At 32.1% G+C, this 16799-nt stretch overlaps 2 long non-coding RNA genes across 2 annotated transcripts; both read left to right on the top strand.

Annotated features, from left to right (window-relative positions):
* Positions 1–308: 308 nt before the first annotated feature.
* LOC105254433 lies at positions 309–722 on the top strand. The gene is made up of 2 exons (XR_889445.2): positions 309–514; positions 585–722. It is a non-coding gene; the product is annotated as an uncharacterized LOC105254433 (long non-coding RNA).
* Positions 723–3933: 3211 nt separating this feature from the next.
* Positions 3934–6636, top strand: LOC109610242. The gene is made up of 2 exons (XR_002192696.1): positions 3934–4121; positions 4871–6636. It is a non-coding gene; the product is annotated as an uncharacterized LOC109610242 (long non-coding RNA).
* The last annotated feature ends 10163 nt before the right edge of the window (positions 6637–16799 follow it).

Raw genomic sequence — 16799 nt, 5'->3', positions numbered from 1 at the left:
ATATTTTTTTTATTCTTATTATTAAAAAAATTAATTTATTGTGCGACCAATTTTTGCAACTGTGCTACAATACGCTATTTAGCTCTTGGCTATTATTCATTTATTCTAGAAAGAACCGCAATTCTAAAATATGACAAATGACGTCGTTGTTCTTTTTAAATGCAATGTATGCTGCTTTTTTTCTTGTAAAGTCGCAATTTATTCAAATACATTGTCAGACCGCTCTTCCGCATGTTGCAAATTTTATACATATGTCAGGAAAAATGCGAAACAATTTGACATCTCGTGAAATCATTAATTAGTCTCATTACACGACATGCTACGCAAGTGGCAAAACAGACGCGTGTAATTATTCATTGTCAATGCTTAACAAATAAAGATCATCATTCGATGCGATATAAATGCCGCGCACCTGCATTACGGCGCATCATTCTATACGCAAAATTTCAACATGAAGTTGACAGTGGTGTTTCTAATCATGGCGATCCTGGTCTGTGCCATGTTCCAGGAATCCGTAAGTGTTAATTTATAAGTTTTGATAGTTTCTTGTGCCGGAGAATAACGAGATGTTGTTCTGTCTGAAGGAACAATTTTGGTGGGGGCATAGGAATTATCGTAGGGGAGGATGTCGCCGTAGAACCACGACTACAACTACAACAACAACTACAACTACAACTCCAGCAACTACTACTACGCCGAGAAATAATACTGGATAGAAAAAGCGCAAGATTTAAAAAGCGTTCTGCCTTTATCTGCATTAACCTGATAAGCGTGAGAAAATTGGAAACTCAAGTCTACTTAGAGAAAAATAATACTAACATGCAAAATCTTTGTTATACTATATGAATATATACATATAGTACTGTAGAATTAACAAGGTAAACTAACATATTCTAGAAATATAGCATGTGAAATAATCGCTATAATAAAAATATACTAGATATACTAAAATAACTTCTCAAGTTTTTTGAATGAAATTCTAGTCTAGTGAAATTATCATGTTAGAAATGTGCGTTCAAACGATTTTTTTTGCAGATAAGCCTTATCATTTTTCGTCATATCTCGGAAACGCCGCAAATCCAGCATACTCGAAGAATGAATATTTACATATAATATTCAGTAAACAAACAAATTCGGGAAGTTTTCTAAAAAATTTATAATAATTCTTTATCGTCGAGTAATATTATTTAAGTATATTTGTGATGTAAAATATATTTTTTAGTTCATATTGAGATTCGTATCTTTTATATCAAGAAGAACCGTGAAAATCGAAAATTTCTACGCGATTACTCTTGACGTATTGCTGGCTAAAAAAAATCCACGTCGTTGCGATTGATACAACGTGTGTGCCGAAGGTACGCGAGTGTGAATAGAGAGCTTCATCGCTTCTCTTTATCGTGCCTGCGGGCCCCCTCGTCGAACATGCTGGATTTGCGATGATGATGTCTTCGAGATGTGACGAAAAGCGGTAAGATATGTCGCTGAAGAAAAAAGTCGCTCGGGCGCACATTTCTATCCTGGCGGCTTCGCTAGGCTAGAATTTATTTTCCTATGAGATGTGCGGGTGTACGTATGTGTGCGTGTATATATATGCATATATGCGTGTCGTTGCAGACGCCAGCAGCTGCCGGGTACGATATTCTACATGCGTTATTCACATATTTCCATACATAAATTTCATAGAGGTGAAAGTAGATGCCTGTTTGGTTGCGTGTCGCCGACGATCGTATGACGACGCGTTTTTCAGGGAAGACTTTACTTCTATTACTCTATTTACATATATGAAATAATTTCAGGTGAAAAATAGAAATGTCAGGTAAAAAAATACCTACTTTTATCGTTTTATTTTCGAAACAGAAGCACATCGCGCAATTAAAAAAAAACACAGCATCGCATACACAAACAATCGCTCCTTTTAAACTAAAAACACTTTATATCGCATTTTAATCATCGATTATATTTTCTTTCGTAAAAAATGCGGCGCGGTGTAAAAGCGTAAAAAAAAAGATTTTAATATGGCAAAAGCCAGCAGCAGAGCGTGGTCACGTCAGCTCGGTGGTGTAACCTAATTTTCAGCGATTAAATGCAACGAGCGCGATAATGCTTGTAAATTGAGCGAATTATGCCACCGGTGCTGGCACCCGACGTAGCCTCGTCTGATTAACATGCACGTTACGCCGGATAATGCCGTTCGACCTGACATTTGCATTGGTACGCGTCGAACGGCCTGAGATTTTAACACGTGGGCCTTGAACGGATAATCATGTAAAGCTCGTAAACTGTTCGCAATAATTGCATTCACCTCTAATGTAAATACGATCCCTTCTTCGTTTCCCGTGAAATTTATTCCTCGTACTTTTGCAGAGAAATACAAGACATTATTTAAACAAATCATATTACACTTTACATAATAAAATAAAATTTATTTATTGCGAATGTTTGACGATTTTTGTGGTCTCTTTATCCGTTCGACGTGTTTCGTGCAGAATCTTTTGAAAAAGTGATGGAAATGGCGACGGAAACATTCTTCGACGTCGACAGATTGTTAGTTCACGTGTTCAAGCAGTCGTCCTGTTACCAATTTCCTGAGCGTTTTTCCTCCGGCTATAGAGATCCCGGCCAGGTGAAATCATGGCTACCTTTACGAGAAAAGAAACCGACCCCCACGGTAAGCAACTTCTGCTCGCGACAGCTACAGCTTTTCCTTCTTCCGTCTCATTCAGACCGTATTCCCGAGTCTCCCCCTCCATCATCTCTCTCTCTCTCTCTCTCTCTCTCTCTCTTGCTCATCCCCCTTCTATCTTTCTCTCTTTCTCGTCGACTAGTACCGTAGTCGGGATTTCCCATTCGTGTGCGACGTTTTCACTGTTGCGTATCGAATGCAGAGAGCCGGCAGCCAACCCCTTCGTTTTGGTCCACGAGTGCGAATCCTCGAAATGCGTGGGATGGAAAGCATAGGGATAGGGGGAAGCACCGATTCGACAAGGGGGGTAGACGAGGGAAGGATCGCAGAGAGGTCGGACACCACGTAAATTGCATACCCGATTGCGGTCTACTGAAGAGTGGTGTCCTCCACCGTGCCGTTCCCCCTGCCCCCGCTCGGGTGCCGCGACCCCAAACTAGATCTAACAAGCCGGCGACCACAGGCCAGGTTCGGCTCGCAACAGGATCGCCACCTCTGGGGACCGCCGGCGGCTACACGCCAGTGAACTGTTCCCCTGTATGCATGTGTGTCCCTGCACTACCCCTACGATGAGAATCTTTGTGTCCACCCGCTCGCTCGTCCTAACAAGCCCTCTTATGTCTATTTGTAAACCTCGGTGCGCAAGAAACGTCGCGTTTTCCTCCATTTGATAAAAGATATAATTTGATTTCGGATGTGAAAATCTTCTTGGGAATGAAGAAGCCTAACATCAGATTTTAATTACGAACACTCTTTATAGACACTCTCTCTTAATAGACTGAGCGTTACAATTGTTGTCGCGCCAACGATTGTCACGTCGGGATGAGATCACGACGACTTTTCGTCGCGACAAAGTAATGAGCCACATACTGTAATGACGTTGTCATAGCGTTGTCGCTGCATTAGACAGAAAACGATACCACCCGCTGATCCCGAAGAATACCACCCGTGCTCTAAGACTTCTCAGATAGGGAATAAAAGGGAACTTGCATCGTGCATAATAGACACCGACCACGGATGACATTGTCAGATAGAGAAGCTAAATAAACTCGAGCAATTATTTCGCGAAACGCTTAATTGCCACGAGCACAAACCTTGGGAAGTCTCTTATTCTCATTCATCACTGTCACAACCAATATCATGAATTTCTGCGTCTCGATTTTTGCCTCAGTGCTTGCGCTGGTAAATATGCTTAATTATAAAAACATGGTCTAGAGAAATACATATTTTTTTTAAACGTATATATTTATGCAAAATATTTTTTCCTATAGAATTATTTATTTATAGACTCGGAAGTGTTTTCCAGGTGGACTTTCTAACTTTGCAAGGCGCGTGAAGTTTTTCTCGTTTCGTTAAAATGTATTCTATCGCGACGTATCAGGAGAGAGAATGGCCAAGCGGGATCGCAAACTTTAAACGGCACCATTAATGCAAAACGGTAGGCTTCCTCCAATGATTTTTTGAATAGTTCTTGGCACGTTAGAACGATTGTCGTAGCCGCGTCTTTGGCGCGCAATAGGAAAGGAAGTGAGAGCTTGAATAAAGCATAGCACCATTTCGTGAAAACCCTTACTGCAAACTTTTCTCGGCGACCACATTAGAAAACTTTTTACGATTGTACGATCCGACTATCCAAACTCGGGGATATTTCATTGTGTAGGTCAATTGTATAGAGTGTTCCAAAGTCGCCGGATAACCTTTGAATGACAAATCTTTTAAAAGCTATTTGGAATCGATTTTTTTTCTTAGCAAAAATATTATTAGATTTTATTGAAATTAAAAAATTAATCAATTTTTTGCATCATGTGTCTTTGTAGTCAAATATAAAATGAGATTTTTCTATTTTAAAATCTTTTTTTTAATAGTTTAGAACTCGAAAATTATTCACTTCTTTGAAAAAGAATAGCTTTTTATTTATAAAAAGGGATTAATTTACTACACAGCACACGCACTGCTTTATTTTAGCATTTTAGCATGTGTATTAAAGAGAGAGAGAGAGAGAGAGAGAGAGAGAGAGAGATTATTTGAATTAAAAAAATTTTATTAAATACAATATAAGTAAAATGTCAAATGAAATAAATAATAAAACTCTAGATTTACTTGTGAAAACACAAACATTGGCATTCATGGGATGAATTAATCCTAAGATGTAACGAATAAACTTCAATCGGTACTCTCTTCCCCCAGATAAATCCGATTCGTCTTAAGCCCAATCGCGTGGCAATCGCAGACATCTATCCAGATGAAACACTGGCGGCAACCGACGCGGGATAGTCATCCACGGCGGCTGTGAGTTTCGGATATCGAAGAAGGAGATGCTGAAGATGGGAACCGCCGAAGAGGAGAAGGAGGAAGAGGAGAAGATGGAAGTGGAGGTGAGAGTTTGTGCTTGGAGGTAAGAGGCTGAAGAGCCCATCTGGCTTCCAATCAGAGCGTTGCCACCAGCACATGTGTTCACGGCACGTTGGAGGTGGCGGCTCAATCAACGAGGGTGCATCCCTCTCCGACCTCCTTCGTCACCCCTCACTCTGGCAACTTTATATCACATAATCGAGCCTTGAAGCCGCCGTTCCGTACCTCGTTTACCCCCTTCCTCTTCCCCTTCCCGTCATCCTATCGCCAACTCTCTCTCTGCTCGTCTCCCCATCCCTCTCTCTTTCTTTCTTCGTTTCTTTCGGGGCCATGTCTTTTCGTCCTTCAGATACCAGCAGCTTCCGACATCCTACAGCTCTCTCTTCCACCGCTCTCGCATCGCGCTTCCGCATTTACGAGCTACCATCCTTCTTCTTTCCGTCGATCCTTTGCCCCTCTCTCTTTCTCTCTCTCTCTCTCTCTCTCTTTCATCTTCGAGTGACTCTAACGCGCATCAACGACAGTATCCAACGGCGCCAACGGCAGGATAAGTAATTGCGGGGGGAGGAAAATGCATCGCTCGTTGTGAGAGAAACGGCGCGATGTAACTGTGAAAAGTAATCACCTGCCGAGGTTGGATACGGCTACCTGCATCGTTGGGAAACACGACGGGGAATCGGAGGAAACTACTATCGACCGGAAAGATCCGGCCGGCGATTAGCTTCTCGAGGAGCCACGACGAGAACTATAAATTGTAATAGAGAAAGAGGGTCTTACGTAATTATTGCGCCCGTGGCGTTTACATCCTCTCATCCTCTTTCGTTTCTTTCGCGCGCCCGTTTCCGTTTGTTCCGACCCGAAGAAACTTGCGGACTCTTATTAGCGAAACAAAGTAATGATCCGGCGCGAGGTGTATTTCTTTTCCGTTTAATGATCCTAGATCGTAAAAAATCTTACGCGTACGTCGGAATTTCGTATTTACCGTAGAAATAACTCTAACGATATTAAAGAAAAGCTTCATTGCATGTATTTAAACATGCGCGGGTAGACACAAAGTAGCCGGCTGATTTCGAAAGTGTTGCAGAGATTTTAATCTAAAAATTATATTGTCCATAATGGATCTAAAGCGCTGAAGTATCTTCGTTTAAAGTGGTCTATTTGTAATTTGCGCTGAAGTATCTTCGTTTAAAGTGGTCTATTTGTAATTTGCGCAGCGGAATATCGTATAAAACATTTCGCAAAGCCGTAACATGCGCGACGCATAACACATCTGCGCCACGCTACTCAATGGCACGGAAGAGACGAATTCATGCGTAATATTTCCAGGACGATTTGGCTTGGACGTCCTTTTTGAAGCACCGTTTAAGTAAATTGGGTCCTCTTTTCTCATGCAGATACGGTATCCCCTTGGCCGAATTGAATTTAAACGGGTCCACTCGTGCCATGCTAATTTGCTCGTGCCGCCTATGCTAACGTGCCTTTGACGCTCTTATTTAGAGTACAGTGCATAAATTGTTTTGTTGTTAATACATACAAATTATTTTTTCCATACTTTTATAAACTCCCTCTGTTACGTAACGCAATAAAAAATTGTCTTGTCATTTTAATTTAATATTTCATAACCTGTTGCGACTTCAACAAAACTTTATTTTTATTTATCACAAATCTGGATAAAACTCAATTTCTAATGAGATTTTATTCAAGTTTAATTTTATATGCTAAAATATATTTTCCAGTCAGATGTAGAAAAATAATTTTTAAATAAATTTTTTTGATGGCAAAAACAGAAAAAAGAAAAAATGATTAATGGATGATTAATTTAACATAAATGGAATATGGATCAATAATATTAAGTTCTATAGTTGTTAGTCTCTATTGTATAATATATTAAACTAATTATAAATTAATATGATATTTATTAATGCATACAAATAATTCTTATTTTATTCTTGTTATACAATCGTCAATACATTTAAATAAATAAAAACTTGATGTCTACATTAATTAATTTTTACAACTATAACAACTATAAAAACTATAAATATTATATATACATGAATAATATATTATATAAATTTCATATTAATATATAAATATATATGAATATTATTATTACTATAACATATATGAATATTTCAATATTATAATAGAAAACTCAATATTATTTTTTATTTAATTTTCTTAAATTTATTGTATTTATAAAATTATTTTGTATTACGTAACAAACCAAACAAAAAACTAATTCTCAAAAATATTATTAAAATATTAATATTATTTCTTTCATTTAAGAATAAGAATAAGAAGATTATATAAATTGTAATCAAAATTATTGATTATTGCATGACGTAGCATTATCTTCTCTTCATATCCTTTCAGCATTCGCGCCATCGACAGTTTCTTGATCTTAAATCGGTTCAGCATCTGCATGCAAAATGATTAAAAAAATAAAAATTGTTTTAAGAGTCTCAGCATTATAAAGCTGTGTCATAATCACTGTTCGATTATATTTTATAATTGTTATTAAATCGTTTGTTATGAATCGAACAATTTTTTGCGCGATTATTTACATGTACAATTTTATAAATTGTCAATCATACTTACATAGAAGTTAAAAATTTTTTCATTATATCCAGTTATAAGTTTAGTATAACTAAAGTTTATTTAAATATTTATAACATAAATTTACCTTGTTATTAATTTCCCTGTTATTCATTATCTTCCAAATATTTTTTAATTTTATGTATTTGGATTATGTCGTTTATCAAGTTTGCCAAAAGACTATTCATATTTGTTTTCGCATTAACTTGACCTGATTTATCATCTAGCATACAAAGTAATTAAAAAAATAAATGTTAAAATATTTTTAGTATCATGGAATCTTGGTTTATAATCAATCGCATTATCTAATTAATTCTTGAAATTGTTACAATTTAAATCATTTATTATCAGAATATTATAATATATTTAGGTCTTTGAAAATTATTTAAACACAAGTTTTTTCTTATTTGTGATTATTGAGCTGTATAATTTTACAAACTATCAATTATAATTAAATAGAAAATAGGCATAAAATTAATTATTATATTTGCATATAATAATCAGCTTTAATTGAAATTGAGTCAAACCTTTATAATGTATATAGAAGTCGATGGATATCTGATTTTATAAATTATTATCGTGCATACACACACACACCACACAAAACACACACACACACATACGCACACGCACGCACGCACGCATACACACACACACACACTTGCACGCACAGAAAGCATATATTAAAAAAGGAGAATAGTACATGCAGACGTACAAGCACGCATACAAAGTATATATTAAAAAAAGAGAAACGTAACGAACATGAATTTATTTTTTTTACCTTGTTCCTCCTTCATTTTATCTTTATGGTTTGTATTTAAATGTTTTCGAATACCATTACAATCTAAATTTACAGGAAAATAGTGTTTACAAAGATTGCACATTGCTGTATTGTTTTCGAATGCGAAATACTGCCATATCCAATTCTCTTTTTTATCAATTTCATCATAAATTTTATTATGATCCATTGCTACGTGATTTTCATAATGATGCTTGTAAATGGTAATATAATAAAATAAATCGCAAAATCTGCATTGTGCTTTACCATTTTCTAATGTGCAGTATTTTATCCACCAACAGTCTTTTCTCTTATGTCGTTTCCCTTTAACATTATATTCATACAATTATTATTCAATCTTTAAATAACGTACACATAAATATATTCCATATTTCTGAATGTCACGTAAATGAAAACATTTTCTTCTATGCACTTATTAAATGCATGATTTTAGAAATCATAATTAATATATTTTAACAATATATGCAACAATTAGAATATTATATCAATTAAATATTAGGAACAATTAAAAGTAATTTAAATGTTTATAAAATAAAATTATTTTGATTATCTCTACCTGTGTCGATCATAGATTTATATTGTTTTGAGTGATTTTTAAGTTTAGGATATGTTTGAATCTTAAATTTCTTAAGACAAAGCTTGCACTTCATCATATTGTTTTGGAGTTTGAAATATTGAAATAACCAATTATCTTTGAAAGTATGTTCATTATGCTGTGTTTCCATATGTATTTTAGGATTACGTGTGTCTACGTATTCTGTATACTCTTGTTTACAATGTCTGCAATGTCCACATTTTTTTTAAATATCCAATATTTTTCCATGTTTGCGCGTTAATGTTATATTTACATTGTATGTTATACAACTTATTGTATTATATATAAGGAAATAACTAGTTCACCGAGGTGCGCTCGTGGAAATTTTTCTCAACAATAAGGGTCATGAAAAGAAATGTGATTCTCTGCACGAATGTAAATATTGATATAATTTAAATCTGACTAAACCGTCTAGTATTGTATCTTATTATTTGATAGGAATATCTGAAATGTCAAACATCAACACAAAATAAAGAGAAAAAAAATTCAGCTAAAAATTAGAAGCTAATATTAATTTTGCTTTTTACTTTGACTTAAAATCTAATTGAATTCTTCTTAAACTTCAATTGTTTTAATATTTTAATAATCTACACATGTAAAAGAATATCTTTTTTTTTATGGTAAATCCAAAAAATTAATTCTTCCGTATAAAAAATATTCCCATTGACCTTTTTATTAATTCAATTAACATAGTTTCCTCGATGTATAATAGAAAACTTTTTTGTATATGTATTAAATTAATTGTGAATACATAAATATATTACATTATTTTTTAATGATATTAAAATTAATAAAATTAGGTTTTATAAATTATATATTCATTCTAGTATATAGAATTAATTATGTATCACATATGAATAAATTTAAAGAAATAAATACTTAATATTTAATCTATTTAATTTATTTAATTTGTTTAATCTATTTTTACTAAAATATGACATATACAATTTGACAAATTATTTTTATATAAAATCTATGACAATTTTATACATTAAATAAAATACATATGAAATTCAATGAATTTTTTTCATTTATAAACAATATTTAACGATTTGAGATAGGTGATTAGAAAATATTATATATATATATATATATATATATATATATATATATATCAACTATCTCAAATCGTTAAATATTGTTTATAAATGAAAAAGATTCGTTGAATTTCATATATATTTTATTTAATATATAAAATTGCCATAGATTTTATATATAATATACAAAAAAACCAATGCTATTTTCTTTTAATCTTGTTTAAATTTATTTAATTTCGTAATTGTTCTACATCATGTCGCAAATATAATACAAAATTACTACACATTGAAAGCATCATCTTTTTATTTTTTTGAGATTACTTAAATCGCTATATTAGAAATAGCTGTATTATTGTAATGACTTGATGTAGCATTTTATCTTCAACGTTATGTTTGGAAAACGCCATTGCCGAAATAACTTGAGCTTCAGTTGATTAGTCATCTAAACACAAATAATTAAAGAATGAAGAATTTGATTGAATAAATTTAATATTATAAAATTTTCTTTCTAGGATTATTATTCGATTATCTTGTAAACCCATAGTTACTTTTTAATTAGATATAATTCAAATATCCAAAATATTCCTGCCGTGACATATTCGGATTCGCGAATATTACTTATTGTTGGACTAAAAGACTCTCTTTGTTATATTAAAAGGCTTTTTTTCTAAGTAATTGTTTAAATGTAATAAAAATTGCATTATTTTGTTGCGAATTAATAATCGTTTGGATTCAATATATATCTTCTTGAGATTAAGACAAATTTCTAACAAAATGTTATTACAATTTTAAATTTAATTACGCAAATATTTTTCCTGCATCATTTTTTGTCACTAATAGCATTTAAATTTTGACTCTTAATGCAAAATAAACAAAAATAAATTCTCCGTTTTTAACACAAGAAAAAGTCCAACGTTTTGAGAGATTTGACATTTTAATAGTTTCTTATTTTATATTTTTAATTGTACAAATAAAACATGATAATCATACGTGATACCTATAATGTTATTCATACGGCAATTCATTAATATATGTTGGGAACAATTACAATTAACAAGTTAAAACGTAATGAGATCTGAAATATGAGTATAATGGCTATCAGATTCAAAACTAATATCTTTAATTTATATTATTGTACATTCACAGACACACATATTAATAAATTAAATAAATGTATTAAACCACAACTCTTTATATTCGAAGATAGCATTTATTAATGTAACATTTATATCTTTCATATTTATATCTTTTATATTATGTTTATATTATATTGTATAATTTTATAAAATTGTTCCTGTATTTATCAAGCATTTTTAAAAATTCGTTTTTAAAAATTAAATTAATAATTATTTGATTGATTTCTTGATATTTTCTTATTAATATAGTATATAAAGAATTATTGTAATAGAATCTATGAAAAATTCTTACAATTAGATAATATATAAATTACTATTTTTAAAATATTTAAATTATAATATTTATAATATTAAATAATAATATTTATTTTATATTAATTATTAATATAGATAATGAAGATTTTAGTAGTTTGAAAATATTATATATACAAATAACTTTTGTACAAAAATAAATGAAAAAATGCAAAGACGTTAATATATTGTCATTTAGTATATATTGTCAGTTCGCTAATTGAGTGACGCGCAAGAAACTCTTAGAACGACATCAATGACTTAATATTCATCTAATTCACACGCTCCTATTTTGGATGCTATTATCTTTGTTATTATGACATTCCATAAAAATGCATATAGAAAGAGAATCGCGTGTATCCTTGTAATATTTTATCACATCATCATGTTCTGTCGATTTTGCATTAAATATAAATCAAAAGAAAAAAATTAATGAAAACTTGGTTGATATATCAACCAAGGTTTTATTAATTTCTTCCTTTTCTTTTATACGATAAGAAGATAAGAATGAAAAGAAAGCGATACACATATCAGTTTCTTGTTTTATTGTCTACAAAAGAAGAAAGAAAATAATCCGCGATTCAAGAGCAACAGCTTTCACTATGCATAAAACAGGACATTTTGTTTGATCGATAACAATCTTGAACGTGGCATCATTATTCGCTGCTTTGTATGTTTCATGACAGAAGAAACGCTTGAATGCTAATCTCTGTAACGTATTTAAATTCTCGTTTTATTTCTCTCTCCATATATAAATGACCAATTTTGTTATCATAAAGATTTTGTGACTTTTTCAAACATTAGTAATCAAAAAAATGTTTGTTTGCTAATTTTATTCTATAAATATTCTATAATTAGCTTTTATGAAAGACAACATAAAAATATATTATTTTTTTGTTACACTAATTAAATTATTAATTTGAGAATTATATATGAGAAAAAGGGGATTACGCAGGTTGAAGAAAAAATCCAGTTTAAAAAATATGAGACAAATATATGGCAAACGCTATGTTAATAATGTTTTAATTACATTCTAAATCAATTCTCTCTCTAATAATATAATAATAAATAAATTATTCAATGTTGTATACAGTATATAATTGTGATTGATATTTAAGTAAAATATTGAAATTTTTTATAGTGACGAAAAAAAAGAATACAAAAGAGTATTATTATTTTAATGTATAATGTATTATTATTTTAACGTAATATCATTTCACTAAACTGATTGTGAGTTTATTAAATTCTTCTAATTACAGGCAATCTGATTAACTGCATTTGGTAAAAGATTTTCCGAATATTTATTTGTACTGAAAATGGGAAAATTAAATTAATTTTAAATAAATAGATAAACTAATTTTTTAAAAAAAGGAGAAGGAAGATATTCCTTCATCTTCTTAAGATATTTTCGCAGAATACTGATACATTCATATATAAATACGCAGAATTTATTACATACTGCCGCCATTGGTTACGCGTTATATCGAAATGTAAGAAATTCTCTTCATACTCTCTTTAGCTATAAATCTCGCCACTTGTCACAAAAATCGCTTTATCTTCCTCGGCGCGGACTCTCGCGTCGAATTAAGTGAATGCAGTTTGTTTGCTCGTGTCGTCGGTATTTCAGGGGGTAAGCGGCGGGCGGGGGGGGGGGAGAATGGAGGTCGGGGGGAAAGGCCAGCCGATGGCGCCGGGTGGTGAACCCCGGTCTGCGGGGGTTGCACTGTGCATGGGCTCGCGAGATACGAGAAATAATGGTAGCACGTATACGCACGCCGGCCGCTTGTACACACAAGGCCACATTCGCCGAGGGAAACTGACCGCCGAACAGTTCCAATGGGGCCTGGTCACCACTCCGGCGGTAATAGTCCCGACAATAATCATTTATTGTTCCTCAATGGCGCCGACGCGGTCTCGCTCTAAATGGGAAGGCATGAAAAGTTCGACAATTTTATTTCGGCAAGTAATTATTACTCTTATTTCTATTCGCTGGTAAACATAATTTCTTTTAATCTTGCAACTTTTTTAATTTTTTTTCAATGTCATTTATGTAGTAAATATTTCTGAATACAGCTTCATTACACGTATATATTTTCAACAAGTGCGTCTTCATGTATTAATTTATAAATTCTCAAATTTAATCCTTACATTTTATTGATATCTCAAATGTGTTTTTCTTTTTTCGATTTTGATAAATTTAATATCGCTTGGATTTCAATAATAAGTAAACTTTCTGAAAAATATTATTTTTAATTACATATTTCTTGATCATAATTTAATTATATTTTTTTATTATATCTGATTTTTTTGTTAGAATAAAATATTTGCTTAAAAAGTTATAGAACCATAGTTAATTGTATAATTTAATTTACAATATAATCCTTATCTAAATAAGATGCAAGGCGCAAGAAAGAATCAAAGGAATTTATTTATGATCATTGTGCATTGCAGATCGAATTCAACGCTCATGGAATCAATTCGAAAGATAATTTTAATCTCTTTGCTTAATATATTCTTTTCATCTAGAAAGCGATTCTTTATATCGAGATAGTATCTTACGATCTCAACCTGTGTCTTTTTTCATAAATTTTCTTAATAAATCATTTCATTGACCGTCTCAAATACAAAGACTATAAAGAACTATTAAGACTTGATATTTTATATTAATATCGTATAGATAATATAGTATCGTATTGTTATAAAAAGATATATTAATTCGGGATATCTTCCTTTGTGAATCAATACATGGCATATTATAATACAATTAATATTATTACAAATTATTTTATTAGTAATTATTAGTAATTATTATTAATAATTATATGTAATAATTAATATAGTACCATTAGATTATTGGCTTTTTTTCCTGCGGTCTCTGTTTTATACGCGACGAGGAACGCACTTTCCACACGCCTTAAGTAATGCTAATTCGTGTTTCTAGTCTAGACGGAGTGACGGATTATTAGTGCAACCAAGCAGTGTGTACGCGCGTTCCCGTAGAAGCAAATCTACGTGTGCGTATATACATAGGACATGTGGGCAATAAACACTCGATGAGCAAACGGTGTGCGCTCGACATTTGATTGGGCGAGCCGTGCGTAATGACGGGGTACTGTCATGCAAATCTTGTCAGCGTCGCTTATGACTGTGGGCCTATTACATCCGTAGACATTCGCTCATCATCTTGTTTGGCAACTGTAAATCGGTGATTTGTAAATTCTAGAAACTTGGCGTATGGTCTTCGAACAGGTGCTTTATTGACGTCGCGTGTTATTGATGCCTCTTTGCGTATCATATAATGCAATTGTTATCACTATGCAATTGTTATATGCTTCTGCTTGTATTGTTATATGCTTTCTGTAACAGACACGTTTCGAGATCAATTCGATGCGAAAAAAAGAACGCGATCTTTTATCTCATAATAAATGTTTGTCTGCTAATTTTATTCTATAAGTAATTTTGTGAAAAACAAATTAAAAAATTTATTAATCTTTTATTGTATTAAATAATTAACTAATTTAAATTATTAACTTGAAATGTTTAAGTTATTTGCGAGAGAAAAGGAATTATTTTTTTGAGTTGATTGAAATGAAAAGAGTCGAATTTTAAAAATATGAGACAAATGACAACATTCTTATCGTATTTTGATTACGTTCTATTAAATCAGCTGATCAGCGTTCTATTAAATCTTCCGGTATTGTGCTACATAATTGACATTTAGAGAGGCCCTAAATTATCCCAGTCCTAAATTAATTCGAATTTTTCGCGTTGCAAACAAGATGCAACGTTATTATTACTATCGCCAGCGTAATCGCATGAGGGCGAAGATGAAACGAATGACTACGATCGAATGAATAACAATGGCTATTTCGAGTCACGGTCGAGCGGGTCGTCAACGATTTCGACGCTTTTGTACCGCTCGCATCGATTCGCCCTTTTTCATCTATTTCCCCGCGCGCGCAAAACTCCACCGCGCCAGCCACCTAAAATGCAGGTACCATGTGGTGACCATGGCCGATGTCCAAAGTAGAGGATGGCATTTATAATTTTTTTTTCGCCCCTAACCCACGCACGCACATGAACGGATACACGCGCGATGCCATCGCGGTCGGATAGAATTTATATTTCGCTCGGCGTGTTATCGTTGATTTATCGCAAGACCCAGTTTTCCACATTTCTCCGCGCCTCGCGTAATCATTTTTTTTCATCCGCGCTTGTTTCGAAAAGGAGAAAAAAATAACGACGAGTTATCGTCAGATAAAAGCGCATTGCACGCGAATGATCGGTAGTTTTCGATACATTTTATGAACAATAATTGGGAATAAAATATCGATTGCGAATAAAAGTTGTGACAGAAATAACAACGTTACGTGATATTCTAAAAGCCTAACGAAAGCGTTTGCGTGTATGTACATGGGTTTTCATATATAAATGCACGGACGAATTTTGGAAGCGCCATTATTCGATCAGTCGTATAGAAAAAATTGTACAATTAAAATCGATAAATATGTCTTTGTTATACCTCTGTTACATTGAAGAAATATTAATATATTGCAACAATCATATATCGGAGTCCAGTTAAAAAAAAACAAGTATAATCGAAATTTATATAATACTCTCCTTTCCTAATTTATGCTCTTTTTTATGACATTGGTCACATATTTCAATATTTGTCATTAAAAAAAGATTTATGTAATTGACAGTTCAAATATTGAAAGAATTAATGACATACGAATAATTTGATTTCATGTAAATTTAATATCATTACTTTCGAAGAACAAAGAAGGTTGAAATACACTCTTCTTAAGTTTGTAATAACATTTTGAAAAGTTTTCATTGCATAGAAGTATGCAGAGATTGTGTTTTTTAACAGTTTTTTTTTAAATCTCGAACGCGTGACGAAGATCGCTCGCGATGTGCTTTCGCCATCAATGAAGTGTAAACGTAAAGATTATTTAAACAGAAATATTAGAAGAATAGCGTTCATAAAGTAATTAAAATATATATATGCCATTTAAAAGTAAAATAATTAAAAAAAATAAAATTTACTAGAAATGCTTTTTCGTAAAAAGATTTAAAATTTTGTAAAGGTTTAAAGGTAAGAAAAATATCTTAAAGTAAGAAAGGCTCTTAAAAAATTTTTTATTCCATTATTTAAATAAAAATTATTTAAAAAGATTTTTTATTTATAAGAAAAATATAAAAATATATAAATATTTTAACGTTTATACAATATATATGTAAATAAATAATGTAATAAAATAATATATATTATAAATAATATTGCAATAAAATAATATAAAACATT

This window comes from Camponotus floridanus, unplaced genomic scaffold (genome assembly GCF_003227725.1).
Source record: "Camponotus floridanus strain SB8 unplaced genomic scaffold, Cflo_v7.5 scaffold4, whole genome shotgun sequence".
NCBI lineage: Eukaryota > Metazoa > Arthropoda > Insecta > Hymenoptera > Formicidae > Camponotus > Camponotus floridanus.
The sequence above is the reverse complement of the archived record's forward strand: the minus strand, read 5'-3'. Positions and strand labels throughout refer to the sequence as shown.